The sequence below is a fragment of the Mauremys reevesii genome, linkage group 10, assembly GCF_016161935.1.
Source record: "Mauremys reevesii isolate NIE-2019 linkage group 10, ASM1616193v1, whole genome shotgun sequence".
Lineage (NCBI taxonomy): Eukaryota > Metazoa > Chordata > Testudines > Geoemydidae > Mauremys > Mauremys reevesii.
In genome coordinates this window covers 48,853,150-48,874,866 of record NC_052632.1, presented here as the reverse complement: position 1 = coordinate 48,874,866, position 21,717 = coordinate 48,853,150, and positions in this window count along the sequence as shown.

Genomic DNA, 21,717 nt, shown 5'->3' with positions numbered 1-21,717 from the left:
GAGGCATGATCACCTGTAAAGATTAACTGATTGCACTCCACACCTGGCTGCAGCAAACAGGAAGGAAGGGGTCACCTGAGGCCAGAGCAGTAGAGTGCAAACTGATGAGCAGAGTGGCTGAACAGGAATTCTGGGATATCTCCTTATTCCCTGGAGGCCAATTAAAGCACTGGTGTGTGTCCACACCTGATGAGCAGCGCTGGATCACCAGCGCTGCATTCCTTATACCCCAACCAGAACGGGTGCACAGCCAGCGCTGCAGCCAGGGAGTTGCAGCGCTGGATGTGCCTTGCAAGTGTGGACGGAGAATAATTGCAGTGCTGGAAAGCCTCCACCAGCGCTGCAACTTGCAAGTGTAGCCAAGCCCTAAGTTACCAAGCAAAATAAAACAAAAGATGCAAGTCTAAGCTTAATACATTTAAGAAACTCTGGGCATGGCTACACTTGCAAGTTGCAGCGCTGGTGGAGGCTTTCCAGCGCTGCAATTAGTAAGTGTCCACACCACAGGGCACATCCAGCACTGCAACTCCCTGGCTGCAGCGCTGGCCGTACACCTGGCTCAGCATGGGGAATAAGGATTGCAGCGCTGGTGATCCAGCGCTGGTCATCAAGTGTGGCCACACACCAGCGCTGTTATTGGCCTCCAGGGTATAAGGATGTATCCCAGAATGCTTTTAACTAAATTACTCACTTTGTTTTGTTATGCAGCCTCTCTTTGTTTTGTTGTGAACTCCCGTTGCTACCGGAGCTTCTCTACCGGAGCTGCTTATGCTGTGATCAATCTGTATCCTCCTCCCTGCGTGATTCACAGGGGTTGAGTGTTTGCTTTTTGCTTGACCAGCAGCGAGAAAGCGAGTCGGCAGCTGCTTATCTGGTCTGCAGGCTTTTGCAGTTAAAGAATAACGGGTTGGGTTTTGTTGTCAACTCCATGCACCGGGCTCCGTGTACCTGGAGCTGCTTCAAACACAGCTCCTGTTTGCTGTCATCAATCTGTAACTACTGTCAACAATTAAATGAGATAACCCCCTGCCTGTCTCATTCACAGGGGTTGAGTGTTTGCTTTGCTTGAGAGAAACGGGGGGAGGGGGCAGAGGGGGGAAAGGGAGTATGTTGGATGCAAGCTGTTTGCAGTTAACAGTAAGGGGGTGGGAAAATTTTCTGATTTTGCACAGTGTCAGTTCCAAAAATCCACTCTCTCTCTCCCTCCTGTCCCTGTCACACTGCCCCACACCCCCCTCTTTTGAAAAGCACGTTGCTGCCACTTGAATGCTGGGATAGCTGCCCATAATTCATCACTCCCAACAGCGCTGCAAATGCTGCAAATGTGGCCACACTGCAGCGCTGGTAGCTGTGAGTGTGGCCACACACCAGCGCTGGCCCTGCACAGCTGGATGACCAGCGCTGCAACTACCAGCGCTGCAGATTTGTAAGTGTAGCCATACCCTCTATACAGGTAAATCTCACCCTCAGAGATGTTCCAATAAGCTTCTTTCACAGACTAGACTCCTTCCTAGTCTGGGCCCAATCCTTTCCCCGGTACAGTCCTTGTTCCAGCTAAGGTGGTAACTATGGGATTTCTCATGACTGCAGCCCCCTTTGTTCTGTTCCTTTTATAGCTTTGGCACAAGGCAAGAATCCCCACCCCTCCTTCTAAATGGAAAAGCACCAGGTTTAAGATGGATTCCAGTTCAGGTGACATGATCACATGTCACTGTAAGACTTCATTATCCACTCACTGGCACACACGTATATAGAAAGGCTTACAAGTAAACAGAGCCATCTACAACCAATTGTCCTAGTTAATGGGAGCCATCAAGATTCCAAACCACCATTAATGCCCCACACTTTGCATAACTACAGTTGGACCTCAGAATTATATTTCATATTCCTAATTTCAGATACAAGAATGATACATTCATACAAATAGGATGATCACACACAGTAGATTATATGCTTTGTAATGATACTTTACAAGAGATCTTTTGCATAAAACATATTCCAGTTACATCATATTTAGACTTATAAAGATATTTCCATAAACATATGGAGTGCAACGTCACAGTACCACTCCTCTGTTTGCCCTCTGATTGCCCTTCTCCATGACCTCTTCTCTCTCTTCTTTCTTAAACCCTCCTGTGTCTAGAGCTGCATGCATCGATTCCAAGGGCAGATGTGGCCACTGTGATCATCCAGTTTGATCTCCTGTATAACAGAGGCCACTGGACTTCCCCAAAACAATTCTTAGAGCACAGCTTTTAGCAAAACATCCATCTTGACTTAAAATTGCCAGTGATGGAGATTGCACCACCAGCCTTGGTCAGTTGCCCAAAGGCCAGTTACCCTCCCCATTAAAAATGTACGCTTTATTTCCAGGCTGAATTTGTCAAGCTTCACCTTCCAGCTGGATCGTGTTACACCTTTGTCTGCTGGATTGATGAGCACATTAGCAAATGTTTGTTCCCCACATAGGTACCGATAAACTGTGATCTAGTCACCCCTTCACTTTCTCTTTGTTATGCTAAATAGACTGAGCTCCTTGAGTCTCTCACTAGAAGGCAGGTTTTCTAATCCTTGACTCATTCTCATGGCACTTCTCTGAACCCTCTCCAATTTACCAACCTTCTTCTTGAATTGTGGACCCCAGAAATGGACCCAGTATTCCAGCTGTTGTCACACCAGCACCAAATACAGAGGTAAAATAACCTCTCTGTTCCTACTCAAGATTCTTGCATTTATGCATCCTAGGACCACATTAACTCTTTTGACCACAGCACGGCTATGGGAGCTCATGTTCAGCTGATTGTCCACCCCAAGCCCCAAATCTTTTTTCCGAGTCTCTGTTTCCCGGAAGAGAGTCCCCTATCCTGTAAGCATGGCCTACACTCTTTGCTTCTAGATGTACACATTCACATTGAGCCATATTAAAACACATCTTGTTTGCTTGTGCCCAGCTTACCAAGTGATCCAAATCACTCTCAGTCAGTGACCCATTCTCATCATTATTGACCACTCTCCTGGTACGAAGGCAGTCCAGTAGATAGTCTGCTGAGGAGTCAGGCAGTGAGATGGGTCTGAATGGGCGAGCTGGTTCCATTTAGGCAAATCAGCATTTTCCAATGGAAGAACGTTCCGACTGGCTCAAGTTCTGTCTCTCTCTGGTCCCTTGCCTTGGTGGAGGTGGCACAAGAAGCTCTTCAATTTATGTTGATCTGAAAGAGGAACCATTGTTGCTGGGGTTCCAGTTGCATGAAGTATTTCTTACAGAACAGTACATGCTGGGCTTCTGTTGGGTTTGGCCTGATTTGGCAGAGTGACCTGGCACAGTAGAACCCCAGACTTCGCTCCCATGAATGGAAGGGGTTAAATTATTCTGCATAATTATTTTAGCAGTATTTTGTTGGTGAACTGTATTTGTGGTTTTGTTATAGCACAGAAGGCCCTCACATCTTTCTCCCATGATGCTTTTATAATGAGTCTGAAGATCACTGAGGCATGTATTATGAGGTTCAGGTTTGTAGAATTTAGGCTGCATTCAATTTCAGTATCTCAGCAACACAGTTTTGGCTTGTTTGAGTTGTTTTCAATCTTTTCCTAATTTTGGGCCTCTTAAGTTATGGGAGCCCAGGTTGAAAGACCTTACAGTATCTGATTTTCAGAAGATGCTAAGCACCCACCCTCAGAAAATTAGGGCCCTTTAAAGTGTCTCAAGTTGGGTTTCTAAATACCAAGCCCCCCAGAATCACTACTCACTTGAAAATGTGGGCCTTGGTCTTTTCCAGATTGGCCTCTACAGCTGAAGTATTGCAGCATGTTTCTAGTAGGTGTAAGTCTCTTGGGAGGCCATCTGGCACATGTGATAGTATGCCCAGGTTCTCAGCATTCAGTGAGCACTTATAGAATCATAGAATCATAGAATTCAAGATCAGAAGGGACCATTATGATCATCTAGTCTGACCTCCTGCAAGATGCAGGCCACATAAGCCGATCCACCCACTCCTGAACTAATTCTCTCCCTTGACTCTGCTGTTGAATGCTCCAAATCATGATTTAAAGACTTCAAGAAGCAGATAATCCACCAGCAAGCGACCCCTGCCCCATGCTTCGGAGGAAGGCGAAAAACCTCCCGGGCCACTGCCAATCTACCCTGGAGGAAAATTCCTTCCCGACCCCAAATATGGCGATCAGCTGAACCCCGAGCATGCAGGCAAGACTCTCCAGCCAGACCCTCTGGAAAAGGCTAACAATATCCCAACATTGACCCTTTGTACTAATTACCAGTGTGGCACGTTATTGACCTATTGACTAAACCCGTTATCCTATCATACCATCCCCTCCATAAACTTATCCAGCTTAATCTTAAAGTCATGGAGGTCCTTCGCCCCCACTGTCCCCACTTTCTGGAGTTGTTTGGCAAATTGCTCCCGAAGGCTGGGTAGGTCACAGAATCATAGCATATTAGGGTTGGAAGAGACCTCAGGAGGTCATCTAGTCCAATCCCCTGCTCAAAGCAGGACCAACACCAACTAAATCATCCCAGCCAGGGTTTTGTCAAGCCAGGCCTTAAAAACCTCTAGGATGGAGATTCCACCACCTCCCTAGGTAACCCATTCCAGTGCTTCACCACCCTCCCAGTGAAATAGTGTTACCTAATATCTAATCTAGACCTCCCCAACTGCAACTTAAGACCATTGTTTCTTGTTCTGTCATTTGCCACCACTGAGAACAACCTAGCTCCATCATCTTTGGAACCCCCCCATTCAGGTAGTTGAAGGCTGCTATCAAATCCCCCCTCACGCTTCTCTTCTCCAGACTAAATAAGCCCAGTTCCATCAGCCTCTTCTTGTAAGTCATGTGCCCCAGCCCCCAAATCATTTTCATTGCCCTCCACTGGACTCTTTCCAATTTGTCCACATCCCTTCTGTAGTGTGGGGTCCAAAACGGAATGCAATACTCCAAGTGTGGTCTCACCAGTGCCAAATAGAGGGGAATAATCACTTCCCTCGATCTGCTGGCAATGCTCCTACTAATACAGCCCAATATGCTGTTGGCCTTCTTGGCAATGAGGGCACACTGCTGTCTCATATCCAGCTTCTCATCCACTGTAATCCCCAGGTCCTTTTCTGCAGAACTGCTGCTTAGCTAGTCAGTCCCCAGCCTGTAGTGGTGCATGGGAGTCTTCCATCCTAAGTGCAGGACTCTGCACTTGTCCTTGTTGAACCTCATCAGATTTCTTTTGGCCCAATCCTTCAATTTGTCTAGGTGACTCTGGACCCTATCCCTACCCTTCAGCGTATCTACCTCTCCTCCCATCTTAGTGTCATCTTCAAACTTGCTGAGGGTGAAATTAATCCCATCATCCAGAACATTAATGAAGATGTTGAACAAAACCGGCCCCAGGACAACCCCTGGGGCACTCCGCTTGATACTGGCTGTCAACTAGACATCGAGCCATTGATCACTACCTGTTGAGCCAGACAATCTAGCCAGCTTTCTATCCACCTTATAGTCCTTATAGGTCACCTTATAGGTCACTGATTTAGAGCAAGTAACTTAGAGCTGGATTCTCCTACCCTAACACACTTTGAATAGTTCCTTACTCTGAGACTTGTTCCATTGGTTGAGACAGGTCTGCTTGCAGATTAAGGTCCCACACATAATAAGTAAGGGTTGCAGAATATAGTTCTTCACAATTAAGCCAATTTAGTAGGATGTCAACAGATTCAAGCCCCCTTCTAGGGTTTTGTGCATCTGTCACAAGGTCCAGAAGCCTTCATTCAACATGCCAGTACATTGGGGCCTTCACATCAGAGTGCACCTGGCACATCAGATTTTAAGTAGAGCAGGAGTGGGCTGAAAAGAGCTCTGCAAGTGCTAACAAAATAAATACAGGGCTACTGTAAACTCCATGTTCCAATAGTGCTTGGGCCAAATGATGAAGAAAGGGAACATGCTAGCTATCTATTGGTACATGCAGAGTATAAACACTGAGCATGGAGAGGGCATAACTAGGATGAAACTGAAAGAAGAGGACATTTAAGTCTGATGTATTTTTCTAACAATTATACCTGTTAGAACGTGGAATAGTTTCCACAGGGAAATGATGGGGAGCTCCATTGCTTGGGACACTTAAAACTAGACCAGCTCAAGCACTCAGTGTTGTAGAGAACAATCCTGCATTGACTATGGAGAAAGATTAGATGAGCTAACAGTTCTTCTCCTGAAGATATGCCAGAATGCACCACTCTGGGACATCACAGACACCTGAAGTCTTGTGTCATGTCATATACCACTTTGTGTGTGATGGAAATTTGTGCCTCTATGATGACACCAAACAGTGAATTCTGGGATATCTTCAGCAAGCCAGGAGGAGTCAGGGAACATCACAAAAATGCCTCATTTCTAGAATTCTCTAAAAAACAATGAGAAGTCCGGTGGCACCTTAAAGACTAACCGATTTATTTGGGCGTAAGCTTTCGTGGGTAAAACCCCTCACTTCTTCACAGGGGCGGCTCTAGAAATGACGCTGCCCCAAGCAGCGCGGAGCGCTGCGCCGCCCTTCCCCGGTCCCGCGGCGGGTCCCGTCTTCCCGCGGCTCCGGTTGAGCTCCTGCCGACATGCCTGCGGCAGGTCCACCGGAGCCCGGGACGAGCGGACCTGCCGCAGTCATGCCTGCGGGAGCTCAACCGGAGCCGCGGGAAGACGGGACCCGCCGCAGTCATGCCTGCGGCAGGTCCGCTCGTCCCGGGCTCCGGTGGACCTGCCGCTGGCATGCCGGCGGGAGCTCCACCGGAGCCAAATGCCGCCCCCCAGGAAACGGCCGCCCCAAGTGCCTGCTTGGCGCGCTGGGGTCTAGAGCCGCCCCTGCTTCTTCAGGTGCTTCAGTGGGGATTTTTACCCACAAAAGCTTATGCCCAAATAAATCTGTTAGTCCTTAAGGTGCCATTGAACTCCTCATTGTTTTTGTGGATACAGACTATCATGGCTACCCCTCTGATATTATAATTCTCTGTATCCCTGGATCTTTATGCAGGGGCGGCTCTAGCAATTTCACGCCCCAAGCACGGCGGCACGCCGCGGGGGGCACTCTGGCGGTCGCTGATCCTGCGGCTCCGGTGGACCTCCTGCAGACGTGCCTGCGGAGGGTCCGCTGGTCCCACGGATCCGGTGGAGCATCCGCAGGCATGCCTGCGGGAGGTCCACCGGATCCGCCTGCCGCCTTCCCGGAGACAGGCAGAGCGCCCCCCGCGGCATGCCGCCCCAAGCACGTGCTTGGCGTGCTGGGGCCTGGAGCCGGCCCTGTCTTTATGTCACATCCTCCCTACCCCCTTCTTTCACTCATCTCTCTTACTGTCCATTTCTTTGCCTCCCCACTTCCTGTACCCCCTTTCACTTTTTCCATGTCTCTTGCTGTTTGGCTAATAACCACACAGATAAGCATATTCCACACACCTAACTCATCCCTCCTTTGACCTCAGCTCTGAGCCACTGCTAGTAGATAAGAACTGGCCACAATTACATTGGAGAGGGGACCACCATTGGACCCAGGAAGACATGTATTGGTCACTTTCCTTCTTCCTCCAAATCCAAAACTCTCCTAACTTTGCCCTCACTGTTTCTCTTGGTCATATAGACTTGCCAAGGATTCAGTCCTTGTACCATGTTTCTGATTTACCTTGGGCAGCTCACAAAGTTAAGAGGTATCCATGTGCATGTGCGTGTGTGTGTGTGTGTGTGTCTCTCTCTCACACCTCATTCCCCCCCACACACAACACACATCTGCTCACTCAGTTACAGAGAATTTGTTTCATCTCACTATTGAGTGGTTTATTTCTTTTGAGCAAGTTAAAAGCCTGTCTCCCTTGATTTAGTGAGTCAATAGTGGCTGGGAGGGGGAAAAAAGAATGAAAGAAAGAAACAAAATAATGAAAAAAGGTCTCTGGAACATCTGGAGTTGCTCTTAAGCAAGACGCAATATACCCAGCCAGATGTTGGGTGACTGGCTGCTACTTGGGAAATGTCAACATGTCAAACTTCTAAATTCCATCCACCGCCACTCTCTCCCCTCCTCCTGTCCTTCTCCCTCCTCAGCCTCATGATTGGCTCCCCTCAGAGATGCTGCCTGGGGCCCCCCCTGCTGGTGGGATTAAGATTATGACAAGGCTTGGTTCAGAATAGTATCCTGCTGAGCTTTCTGGGAAAGTCCTGGTGCTCTGAGCTTTTATGAGGACAATTCGCTTGGAGTTTTGACCCTTGGAAACCCCAACTTCATCTGACTTGAGGGAGTTGCAGAACTTGGGAGCTCTTGATACAGCTGCAGTTAGGAACAGGTGAGCTTGAGGCATTGCGAGCAGATGCTCTCCTGTGGTTTCAAAGGGAAGAGAGTAAGGCTGCAGTGAGAATGTTTGGATCATGGAGCTGAACTAGTTGGTAGCCTGTCCCAGGAGTGGTCTTGTTCTGACCTCTTCTCCTCCATTTCCTCACTCACACCACTTCTCTTCTTCCCTTCCACTGATGCCCTCTGAAAAGCTCATGGTGGTTGATGGGATTGTGACACTGAGCTAAGCAGACAATCATCACGTTCCCCCCGCACTCCTCCTGCTCTTTCCACAGCTACCCCCTTCAATTCATTTCCATCCTGCAGTCCCACCAGTTATAATTGTGACGGGTTCCCTACAGAGTGCCACCTGGAACTGGGGTACCACTGTCCGTTCTGACCCACCAGTCTTGGCTCCTTCTTGCACTGTGCTGCTGTGACAAGTTGCAAAGTCCTCCAGCCTGCACTTTCACCAGCATTCATACAGGTAGAGACACACCCAGCTGCAGTTACACACAGGCTCTCTAACCATCAGCTTCCCAGCCTGGGACCCCAGAGCAGTACGGTCCTGCCCTGGTCAAATCTGGCCAGTATATGGGTTTAACACCTGCTCTGCCTCTCCCTCAATATGAAGAGGACTATGCACAGTTGTGGTAACCAAGATGAGATTTTCCCCAGACACCTTAGTCAAATGCACACTGGTTTGGATTAAAACATAAAATAAAATCTATCCTTAAGTGATTAGAAGTGATAACAAACAGTTCAAAGCAGATTACCTAGTAAATAAATAAAACCACAAACTGAGCTTAACATACTACATAGCTAGGATATGAATTAGCAAATTCTCACCCTGGTGATAAACACGCTGGCAGATTCTTAAGGCGCAAGCTTCCTTTGCTTTGCATCTTGGGTTTCCCAGGTTTTCATACACAGGCTAGAAATCCCTGGAACCATCACTTCTCCCAGTTCTGTTTTTGCTCCTTAGGTGTTTCCAGGTGTGTTGCTGTAGGGAGAGTGAGGTCCCATCATGATGTCATTTTCCCCTTTTTTATCTTCTTCCCACTTGCTGAAGCTGGAAAGTTCTTTTGCTGTGACCTGGGTCAAACAGTTCCCATTGTGTAGTGCTACCTGAGTGGTTTCTATTGTACACGGTTCCTGGGGTAATCCTCGTGCTTGTGTGCATTTCCTCAATAAGCCATTAACATTGTTTGGCCTTTTTACTGTTGTACCTGAAAGGCTGCTTATGGGTGTTTTCAACCTCACGTTTCAGTAACACATACATAGCCAAACTTTATAACTTCACATACAACGACAGCACATACAATCCAATGAGATATTAATGTCTAGCAGATCAAGACTATTAGAATGATACCTCACAAGGCATACTTTGTACAAAACAGATCCTAATTATAGGACAGTGGTGAATAAGGGAGTGCCAGGGTGTCATAATAATCATTGCATTTCCTATTGTTAACTGCAACCCAAGTGTTTGGGTCAGGGTGTTGCGACGGCCACATGTCTAGAGGACAACATGATCCCAATGACCCATCCATGCTGCATCTGGAGAAGCTATTCGTGGCCCACAGGAGTTGGCATCCAGACAACTCAACAGGTTCCCCACCTCCACTTGCCTGGCTATCAGCTTACCTCTTACCCAAGGTTCAGCAGTTAATGTCTGTAGACTGCATTGCACACGAAAAACATTGTGTCAGGGTTAAACATTGTTATCAGGCCAAAGCCTGGGATTCTTTCTCAGGCTAAATTCCCATTGGCTGAGTTATAACTGCATGAGGATGTCATTGGCGCATTGTTATTAGGCTGCAAATAATTTCCTGACACATGGCATTGATTTTGAGCGAGGTTCTGTTGGGAACAAGTGACCGAATGGCAAGGGAATGGGGGAGACAGCATTGGCCTGCCAGCTATTTGTTGAACGTGGTCAGTATGCTCAGCACTGTGGAAGGCAAAAGGATGGACTCTGCTCCACGGAGCTCACAGGCTACAGGCCAGACTGTGGAGATGCACTGTGGGAAGCAGGGCTGGTTGCAAGGAGTGACTGCATAGAGATTGAGCCCAACTGAAAAGGCCCAGAACAACTGTAGGGCCCCAGCACAATTGCAGCCCTTATATTAAAGACAGACCAGGGTTGCCTGCGATGGTGCAATACACCCCCCAAGAGAGGTAGGGAGAAGGGGATGGGGGTATGGCCCAGCCCCCTTATTGCACCAGACATCAGATCTGCCCGACTGTGGAGGGGGTGCAAGAGTGACTGTGCCCTGGAGAGCATGGCAAGGTGTTGCATCAGGCCTCCCTGAGGACTAACAGGAGAGGTTGGGGGTTGGGACTGATGTGTTGCCAGAGCTGGGTGGGGGATCAGCACTGGAATAGCCAAGGGGCTGTGGGTCAGGACTGTGGGCTAGGTTGTCGGGGGGAGCATAATTCTTTAATTACTTCATGTTTCCACAGTGCTTTGAAATGCTGCATGCTGCAGAAAGGCTAAGCATTCATACTGTGTCTGAGGCCCTGTGTTATTACTGTCTTGTCTGCCCCATGCCAGCTTCTGCCCAGGGGCACCTGGCCCTTTCAAGAGTCCCAGACAGCCAGGAGAGAAGCTCTTTATTGTTCCCCAGGCGAACTCTGTTGACTCGATACAGATCAGCAATTCATCAATGAGAAATTGCAGACCCGGCATTTGGGCAGAGGCAGCCAGTGGGCTCTGAGCCACTCCCACAAAGAGGGAACTTGGATTAATCTTTTTTTTAATAGAATTAAAGGGAAAAAAAGGTCGGATCCTAAGATGATGTAAATGGGCACAGCTCCACTGACGTCAGTGGGGCTACAGTAATTTACACCAGCTGAGGATCTGGCCAGGAGCGAGTGGAACAGATGCAGGGAGAGAGCGAGAGAGGGAGTGTCCTTCAGTGAGAACCCTGCATAGCCATAGGAGGTGATGTCCTTCATAAACTGGACACGCTCCATCTACCATGACACCCCAGTGTAACAGCAAGAGCAGAGGAGCAGGCGCAGCGGCTGGAGGGGTCATCCTTCATACACTGGACATGCTCCATCTGTCAGCAGCTTGGGATGGTATCAGAGGGCTGTGTGCTCTTGAATAGGCTGTTCTGCAGAACTCTGGACATGGTCCATCTAGCCCACAATGTGATGCCCATCAATCATTGAGCCGGGGCATCCAGGAGAGTCACCCAGAGCTGCCTGTGAGTGAAATATTCCTTTTTTCCACAAGTGGCTCCTGCTTATAAATTATGAGCCGCAATGTCAAAAACCAGAACCCTGGAGTTAATCAGATGACTATTCCAATAAACTGCCAGGGATGGCTAGAGAAATGAAAGACTTCCCTGGACAAAGGGAATTCTGGGATAGCACCCTCCTGGCATATGTCATGGAGAATTCTGGGATAGCACCCTCCTGGCGAGGGCTAAGGGGAATTCTGGGATAGCACCCTCCTGGCATGAGACAAAGGGAATTCTGGGATAACACCCTCCCATGGTGGGCAAAGGGAATTCTGGGATATCACTCTCCCGGCTGTTCAGGGCCTTTCTTCCCTGTGCCATATGGTCACATCTCTGCCAATGTACTGTAATTTTAGGCTTGGGACCCTAACCATGGCCACCGCGAATACACCTCAATTCTAAACTTTTCTGCCATTCTTATTCCAGTCCTAGGCCTTCCTGAGCTGAGCTGTCTGTCATGTGGAATTAGGCAGTGAATTGGGATGTGGGTGATAACTCTTTGTGTGATGCATCTAAATCACTTCTTCATCATTCCCCAAAGCCCCCAAACTGCAGAAATGTAGCACCTGATTCACACCAGTACTTCTCCCAGCTGTTGCAGCTTGGATCCTGTCCGATGGTGCTGGGCCCAACTTCCTGCTCTGGGTGTTGTGACCTGGCAAGCAGGTCACAGCGCCACTCAGTTTGAGGGGCTGCTGGGCCATACCTCAGTGACATTGCAACTCCTGGGCTCTTTCAAACAGGGGGCCCAGGGCAAACTGCCTCATTCCCCCCCCCCCCCCCCGCAGCAGCCCTGTACCCCAATTGGCACCCTGCTCAGGGCTGGCTCCAGGCACCAGCGCAGGAAGCAGGTGCGTGGGGCGGCCAATGGAAAGGGGTGGCATGTCTGGGTCTTCGGCAGCAATTCAGTGGCGCTTCCCCCTCGGAGGGAAGGACCAGCCACCGAAGTGCTGCCGATTGTGGCTTTATTTTTTTTCCTCTTTGCCACTTGGGGCGGCAAAAAAGCTGGAGCCAGCCCTGCCCATGGTGCATGCTGGGCATACAGCTGTGGGCACCACTGCAGCCCCTTGTGCTGTCTCTGCCTCTCTTCGGAATGCTGCTGCTCTCCCTCCCACAGGTACAGTGGGACTGGGTGGCACGAGGTACTATACAGTGAGAGCAGGGGGCACCCATTCTGGCCCTCATTTTTGTGGGACTTTAAGAATTAATCCCAGGGGAGAATGTCTAGTGCCTAATGAATTTAGGAGCATAAATCTCACTGAAAGCCAATGGGACATATGTTCCTAAAACCCTTAGGTGCTTTTGGAAATCATCCCCTTTAAGATGCTCAAATGTGGTGGCTGTTGGGGGGGGGAGTTAAAATCAAACTTTAATCTGACCTGAGAGAGAGAGAGAGAGAGACATCCTTGTGCCAGATGCTGACAGCCAAATGGGCCAGGCTCAGTTTTCTAGAGGTTCCTTCTGAAAACATAGATAACACTGGCTTGAACCTCCACCCAGAAACCTTGGAAACTCTCTCTACCATGCTGGACAGTGCTGATAGGCAATACTTCCCCATCCACAAGACTGAGTCCAAGGATTTAAAACAAAGAAAACTTTAGGGCGAGAGGAGAAGAGAGACAACAAAATGAACTTGGGAAAGCCAGACATTAATTAATTAACCAACCATAATATTAACCAATTAACAATTAATGTGATCTATTAACAATATTAGGTAAGACCCCCACCACACCCATGGTGCCCATGCCTTAACAATTGTCCCAACCTCAGCCCCTCTCTTGCAACTGAGAGTGGCTGGTGTGTTCTAGCCACATCCTTCCTCCTCAGCTCCCCCACTCACAGTATGTTGTCCTGAGTTGGTGGAGTCCAAGAATTCTGGCCCTATCCCACTCTGGAGGCTCAGCCTCTTGCCCCAGCTGAGGTGATTTCAGCTTTGATTGCTGGGTAGGGAGGCCTGCACCACAGGTCCTTGGGTAGGCTGCTGCTCTCTGCAACTTCAGCCTGAACTACCCCACAATCATCACCTGCATCAGTACTGCCTCTATACCACCCAGTGCTTCAACATCACCTGGGTTCTACAGCATAGGCTGTTTTATAGCTCTCACAGCTCAGCTTCTCTAGTATATTAAACTGATAAGAACAGATATAACTTAGATAATATTTTTACCTCAAGGTCCCAGAGACACAGACAAGGTTTTCATCTTGAGGCCCAAAGACCACACTCTTGACCCACCTATTATAGAATCCTCTAAGTACTTTTCCATCTGGCCAAGCTCCTAAACCCAGCTATGGCTGACTGTAGTTCTGGTCAGAGTGACCCCTCACCAGAGGTACATTTGGTGTAGCTCTCCTGTCCCTTCATATCCCAACAGAGACAACAGCATTTTGTTGCCCCAAACACAAAACTTATCTGCATTTAACCAGAATGCCCGAAATTGTCCCATCACTGACATGCAAATGAGGCCTATCCCAAGCAGTCATTTCCAGTTGCTTGTCAACAGATGCCAGCAGAGAGCTCCCTTCCCATGGAGCCCTGTTCACCGGTGTTCTTAAGCAGCTCTGGGCTGCTCTGCTCTCTGTTTACCAACAGATGCCAGCAGTGAGGTCCCTACTCTCAGGGTTTCAGGCCACAGAGTCTACATGTATCTATAGAACTACAACTACAACCTTCTGATAACTTTTTTTCTCTACCAGGTGAGCAAAAGGGCACCCCCATCATGTGACAGCAAAGTCCCCATAGAACCGTTCATCAGCAGGAAGTTCACCTGATTTAAATCAGGTAACACCAGGTCAAACAGTCATGATCTCACACTGTCATCACCACAGAGCAAGATAGGTGCCCAGTGTTTTCAAGAATGTTTTAGTGCCCACTACAGAAATGCAGCCTCCACTGGGGTGAAACGTCACCCCTGAAACACAGCTACACTACCCGACAGTTTGAGACAGGAAGCGCTGATGATTCTGCCGCTGGTTGAAAGCAGAGCAGAGAGACCTAGGCCAGCAGGACACAGTTACACAGCCTGGGAGTTGGGAAGCATGCCTAAGCTAACACTCCTGCTCTTGTGGAAGGTGCTACCATGTCCACCTGTCCAGGGAGCTCAGTTCTAGGTGTGTCAGAATCAAGCTGTCACATGCTCTCCCAGCCATCCTGGGTGGGGCTCAGGTCTGTCACAGCTTCAGGCAAGAGCAAATGCATCAGTGGTTCTTGGTAATCAGGTTGGGGCCTCACTGAACAGAGGCAGAGCAAGAGACAGTCTCTGCCGCAGAGAATTTATCATCTGAATTACAGTCCCCATTTCTATTCTGTTTCTTCCCCACAGACTCCCTCCTCAAACCCAGACAATGCACCTGTAATCGTTCTGCCAGGTGGCGTCTGCAGTGACAAGGGCCAGGTTCATTGTCTAGGGGTTCCTTTTAAACAATACCACACAGAGCCAATTCGAGCCCCCACCCAGTAACGTGGGGAAATTACATACCACCCTGAGCACCTCGGAGAGGCAATACTTCCCCTATCACAAGCAATGAGTGTTGAAAAGAAACTTTTAATAAAAAGGAGGAAAGTCACCCGGCATTAACTTGGGAAAATGCCACAAGCAGGATTCATATGCATAAAACCAGGAGCCAAACACCCACCCCAGAGTACGTTGGGCCGTGTACTTTTGCCTCAGGTTCTTAAACCCAGCAACCAAAAGTTCCTCTAACGTACCCTTCCCTTTCCCTCCACTGCATTCCACTCACAGTTGTTGTTCTTGATCAGGGAAGACCCAGAGTTCAGAGGTGTACATAAGCGGCAGGTTTGTATAATTTTTGGTGGGGCCCAAAATGGTGGTGCCCCCCCGCTCCCGCCCTGTAAGCCGATATAAAATGAAGCTACAACGCGTCAGTGCCACAAGATTACAAGGGTCAATTAAAAGTGGAAAGTCAGAAGCAGCACTTGCCTACTTCAATATACATTTTACCATCACTGTATAAAAATGGTTCCCAATTGTCGATGCAATCTGATTAATTTAAGAGCACATTACAATTAAATATTTCAATTCTCAGTCATTTTAAGACTTTGCCACACACTAGTTTGTCTGTACACCAGTTTCAGACAATCCTTTATAGCAATTTTACTCCAGGTCCTATGTGAAACCAATCAATCACTTCCTCCTCTCACCCATATCATTTTGTTTTAAGCTGTAATCAAAAGTGGCTTCATCTGCTTTAAAAGTCACAGAGCAGCAGCCACAAGTCTGCAGGTCTTAGGGATATTGTCCTGGTCAACTCAGTCAAAATTAATTACAACCTAGATGGGATTATGGTGAGGGGGCACGGCACGGCCCCCTCCATTCCCCTCCCCCTCCTGAGGTGCTACAGCACCAGCAGCTTGCACTGCTGTTCTGCTGTAGCCCTTAGGCGGCGGCAGCAGCAGCAGCAAGGGAGAGAGACGCGCGCTACGCGCTCTTTACGTTCAGGCAGGGAAGCTCCGGGCAGGGCCGGCTCTAGGTTTTTTGCTGCCCCAAGCAAAAAAAAATTTGGCTGCCCCCCTTCCCAGCCCTGGGCTCCCCCCGTACCCTCCTGCTGACCCAGTCCTGGGCTCTCCCCCCACCCACCCCCACACCCCCCCTGCCACCCCAGCGCTGGGCTTCCCCCTTTCCTCCCCACCAGTGCCCTCCCTCCACCCTGCTGCTGCCCTAGCCCTGGGTCACTGGTAACTCGCTCCCAGGGCGGGTCCTTCAGCAGGAACTTTGGATGTGCACAAAACACAGACGGGATTGGTTCCCATATGGTTACAGAGCTGCAGTAAAGTGGAACAATTTTCAGCTTGTGTGATTGGAGGATATCTGGATGCATATTATAAGACTGTCCTCCATAAATGAGGAAAAGTTGAGGTGCCTTTATTATTCTTTTGTTCCATTCTTTCTTTCTATGGGGAATTTGCCAATGCAATCTCACTGTCTTCCTTTCAAACAAACAAAAAGGCAATGGCTGTTGAAAATAGCAATTCCAGTCCTAATAAGCATTTCTTGCTCAATTTTATCCTACTTTATCTACAGCAAGTTACAGTGGATCAGTATATTTGATTTGGGAGAAATAAAGTAAAAGCTGCCCAAACCGAGCTTGAGCACTCCTGAATTTTGAGGTGTTCAAATCTGGAAGGCAGGTGCTGGGGGTGGGAGAGGGCTGTGGGCTCCATGGGGGAGCATGGCAGCAACTGTCTGGAGCTGCACGGAGCCAGACACGCTGGTCTGAGTGGCACAGTAAGCGGTTTGGGGGTTGGAGAAGGGGTAGGGGGTTCCGGGGGGCAGTCAAGGGACAGGGAGCAGGGGGGGTTGGATGGGGTAGAGGTTCGGAGGGGCAGTCAGGGGACAGGCAGCAATTGGATAGGCATGAGAGTCCAGGGGGTTTATCAGGGGACAGGTAGGGGGTGGGATCCTGGGGGAAGTTGGGGGGGGTCTCTGGAGGGGGCAGGTGGGGACAAGGAGAAGGGAGGCTTAGATAGGGCCATAGGGGCTGGGGTCCCGAGGGGCAGTTGTCTCGGGAGGGGGTAATCGGGAGACAAGGACCAGTGGTGCTTAGATAGGGGGTGGGGGTCCTGGGAGGCAGTTGGGGCAGGGGTCTGGGGAGGGGGCAATCAGCAGCCAGGGGCTGGGATTCAAAGGGCTCTGGGCTGCTGGCAGCCGCGGGGAGCCCTGAGCCCTTTAAATCCCAGCCGCCGCCGCGGCTGGGATTCAAAGGGCTCTGGGCTCTCTGCCCCTGCGGGCAGCGCAGAGCCCTCTGACTCCCGGCCGCGGCTGGGATTTAAAAGGCTCTGGGCTCCCTGTGGTTGCAGGCAGCCCAGAGCCCTCTGACTCCCGGCCGCGGCTGAGATTTAAAGGGCTCTGGGCTACCGGCGGTTGCAGGCAGCCCAGAGCCCTCTGTTTCCCGGTGGGGGCTGGGATTTAAAAGGCTCTGGGCTCCCCGCTGCTGCCGTCAGCCCAGAGCCCTCTGACTCCCGTGCGCTCCAAGCAGGGGAGAAACCTCGCTCCAAATATTGGTGGAGCAGAGCCCCTGATTGTGAATATTCCTGGGGCTTTAGCCCCACTAGCCCATATAAGTTGGCACCCATGCAGGTGTATCCACATGAGTTCACCTCCCACCCCAGGGTGGGGGGAAAGAAAGTCACCTTGCTCATTCCCCTGCCCAGGCACTTGCCACTCCACAGGCTGCTCTGCACCCTCAGTGATTTTAGCTGTTAGTGGGGGAGCTTCACTGCTAGTAGAGACTGAGACAGGGTACTAAAGCAGGTCTAATATTTACACCTGATTATTAGTAATTTCTGCTTTATTAGCCAGCAACAAAAGACTCTCCGTTGAGTCTTAAACAGCTATGTTATTACATAGTGAAAAATAGTAAAATGTCATCTCAAGCAGCCACACTCCCTCTTTCAACTCCACTAGGCTTTGGCACTCCTGTTCCCTGCCTAGCGAGTGAAGTTTAGCTGAAAGTGAGTCCCTCAATCAGGGCATGCCAAGCACAGTTCTGCTGCCCTTGATTCAAACAACAAGGATAGCAACCCTTTATTATCTCTGCCCCTATAACAAAGTGACTTGGGATCCAACACCAGCCAAAAGTGATCTGTGATGTTGCACTCCATATGTTTTATGGAAATATGTTTATAAGTGTGAATATGATGTAACTGGAATATGCTTCATGCAAAAGGTCTCTTGTAAGGTATCATTCCAAAGCTTATAATCTACTGAGTGTGTTTATCCTATTTGTATGAATGTATCATTCTTGTATCTAAAATTAGAAATATGAAGTATTACTCTGAGGTCCTATTGTAATTATGCAAAGTGTGGGCCATTAATGGTGGCTTAGGATCTTGATTGCTCCCATTAACTAGAACAATTGGTTGTAAATGGCTCTGTTTACTTGTAAGCCTTCCTGTGTTCCTGTGAGTCAGGCCAGAAAGAATGGAGGCTTGGGGTCTCACAGGACATGAGAACATGTCACCTGGCACTAGAATCCATCTTAAACCTGGTGCTTGTCCATTTAGAAGGAGGGGTGGGGCCCAGAGAGACAAAAGATTCCCACCTTGTGCCAAAGCTATAAAAGAGGGTGGAACAGAACAAAGGGGGCTGCCATAGTTACCACCTGAGCTGGAACTAACAAGGTCTGTACCAGGGTAAAGGATTGGGCCCAGACTAGGAAGGAGTCTAGTCTGTGAAAGAAACTTATTGGAACATCTCTGAGGGTGAGATTTACCTGTATTCAGTTTCTTAATGTATTAGGCTTAGACTTGCGTGTTTTGTTTTATTTTGCTTGGTAACTTACTTTGTTCTATCTGTTATTACTTGGAACCACTTAAATACTACTTTTTATACTTAATAAAATCACTTTTGTTTATTAATTAACCCAGAATAAGTGATTAACAGCTGGGGGAGCAAACAGCTGTGCATATCTCTCTATCAGTGTTATAGAGGGGTGGACAATTTATGAGTTTACCCTGAATCATCTTTATACAGAGTAAAACGAATTTATTTGGGGTTTGGATCCCATCGGGAGCTGGGTGTCTGGGTGCTGGAAATAGGAGTACTTGCTGAGTTGTTTTCAGTTAAGTCTGCAGCTTTGGGGGCGTGGTTCAGACCCTGAGTCTGTGTTGCAGCAGACTAGCATGTCTGGCTCAACAAGACAGGGTTCTGGAGTGCCAAACCATCAGAGAAAATGGGCTCAGAGGTAGTTTCAGCACATCACGTGACAGTCCCAAGGGGGTCTCTGTGACTGAACCCATCACATGATCATTTGGGCAGACCCATCATGCCGTGCACTTAGGCAGAGTGGATATGTCTATGCAAACAAGGTCAGTTCATGAAGGCTTCTTTCCCAGCTCATCACTAGATGTCAGGGGAGATCTCATGCAGACCTTGCTTACATACCTCACTGCTGTTTAGCAGCATTCCCTGGAATTCCCAGCCTGAGCCACTTGTACCAAGCTGTTTGGTGATGTGGACAGAGGGGGCAAGGAAGCAACAGTTTGAACACAGGCTGCCAAGATGCAGTCAAGCTGCAGAGGCCAAGTTACACTGAGCAGTGGGGCAGGCACAGGTCAACGCAAAAGACATGTGGTGTGGGAGCAAACGGCCAGCCTTGTGTGAAGCTGCCATGTGTAGGAAGGCAGGGACATTCATACTGTAAGATGCCAAGGACGTGGAAACCTGAACTCCTCCTCACAATCTCTAGTTATGGGGTGCTCGTGCAAATCAAATTTCAGTTCACTCTCACCACCAATCTGGGTGGGATGCATCCTATGGGAAATTCCCACCCACTAGGCCATAAAGCAGCACTGGTGGTTCTGCAAGGCCAGGATGGATGGGCATGACCTGCCCTGCATTGAACCAGATCCATGATGGTCTCTACTGGCTGCTGCTAATGGATGCTGAACTGTGTTGTTTTGCAGCAGTTTCACTCACCCAATCACGTCTCCATCCATGCTGTCATTGACAGACCCAAAGGGTCAGGGCAGCATTCATAGGAATATCCGAGCTAGCTTATGAAAAATAAAAGTGTAGCTTCAGTGGCACAGATGGTGGCATGGGCTAGCCATTCGAGTACATACCTAGGGTCTCGGGAGGGCTTGTACTCAGCCGGCTAGCCTGTGCCACTGTGGCTATGCTATTTTTAGCAAGCTAGCTTGATCCAAGCTAGGTTGGGTAGGTTTATATATGCTGCAGTCATAACCCTCAACTGCTGTGTAGACATATCGAAAGTTGCTTCCCAGCTGCAGGTAACATGGCTGTATGAGACCAAATGGAGTCCACAGCCACCTTTGGTGTGGAGGGAAAGGGATGGCTAATGATGAAAAGAAGGAAAAGCATGAAAAGGACCTGGGCAATATTCAAGTGGTGGCCATAGACCCTAGCCAACCCTTGGTTGAGCTAGTAATCAGCAGCCATTGTTTGATGCGAGGAAGTCTGAGTATGTGGAAAATACCAGACAGAAGGGGTCACCTCCCACAAGTTCCCCCTCAGCAGAAAGCCATATACCTCTGCATCACAGGATTAGGAAATCCTGGTCCAGACTGGATTGCAGCATCGATCCGACGCAGACCAAGGCACCATATAAGGCCCATTGTTTAAACTCCGGAGCAGGTGGTCGCCCTGCGGCGAATGCTCGACTGGGGCGAGGCGCACTCAGACAGCCCCGTGTTCCTGGGGCACTCTGGGTAATGGCAAACAGGTGAGCAACCCGCAATAAGCCCCAAAGAATGCAAAGGCAGCAGCTGTGGGCACAGAGCCTGTTCAGGGTGGGGATGGGATAATTAAGTAAATAGAAAGCTGGAGCACCAGATCAAAGCTGGAGAGCCCAGGTTATAGTTATTTGGATAAGGTCAGATTATATTGGCAGATATGTAAAAACCCATTGGCCCAGGTTGGAGGTTTCCTGACAGACGTGTCGTTTTTCAGGGTTTCTGTTGGCAGCAGGTTAGGGAGAATATTAGCAGAGGCCAAGAGGGAGGCCAGAGCAGGAAAGAGTCTCTGCTCCTGTTCGCACTGCATTTTGCCAGCTGATCACAGTCCATTTCTCACCTTTTCTGGGTCCCTCCACCCCCATCTTCTGAGCCACCAAGTTCAGATCTGATTCGGAACCTGCCCTCAATGGCTGGGCCCATTCTGGACATGTCCATTTGTAAGGCCAGCAGGGACCATTAGAGCATCTGATCTGCCCTGCATAACCCAGGCAAGTGAATCTTGCCCAATATCACCTGTAGGAAGCCCAATGACTAGTGGATCCAGGGGCTGGTTCTGAACTACAGGCCCCGTTGGAAAGATTGGATCTGAATTCCGACAAAGGATGGGGGTGGAAAAAGGGAGTAGTCGCGGGGACTCTGCAGGCTGTGTCCTCCCCTTTGCTGCAGCACTGACCTGGAAGGTCCCACGGTGAAACACGTGCATTAGGAAGTAAGATATACTGGGTGAAGCCTGCATCTCTGACCATGGCAGCCATTGCCCTCAGGATAGCAACCCCAGCAGCAAGGCAACCTCCTGCGGGACTGAGCCCCACCACAAGCTGCGTGGTCCCTTTCCACAAGCATCCTTCACTCTCATGTCCAGCAAATTGGATTTCAGCTGGATTGGCTCCTTTAGTCACAGTTTGTGGATTGCCCTGGGATGCTTCTTCCAAGGGGTG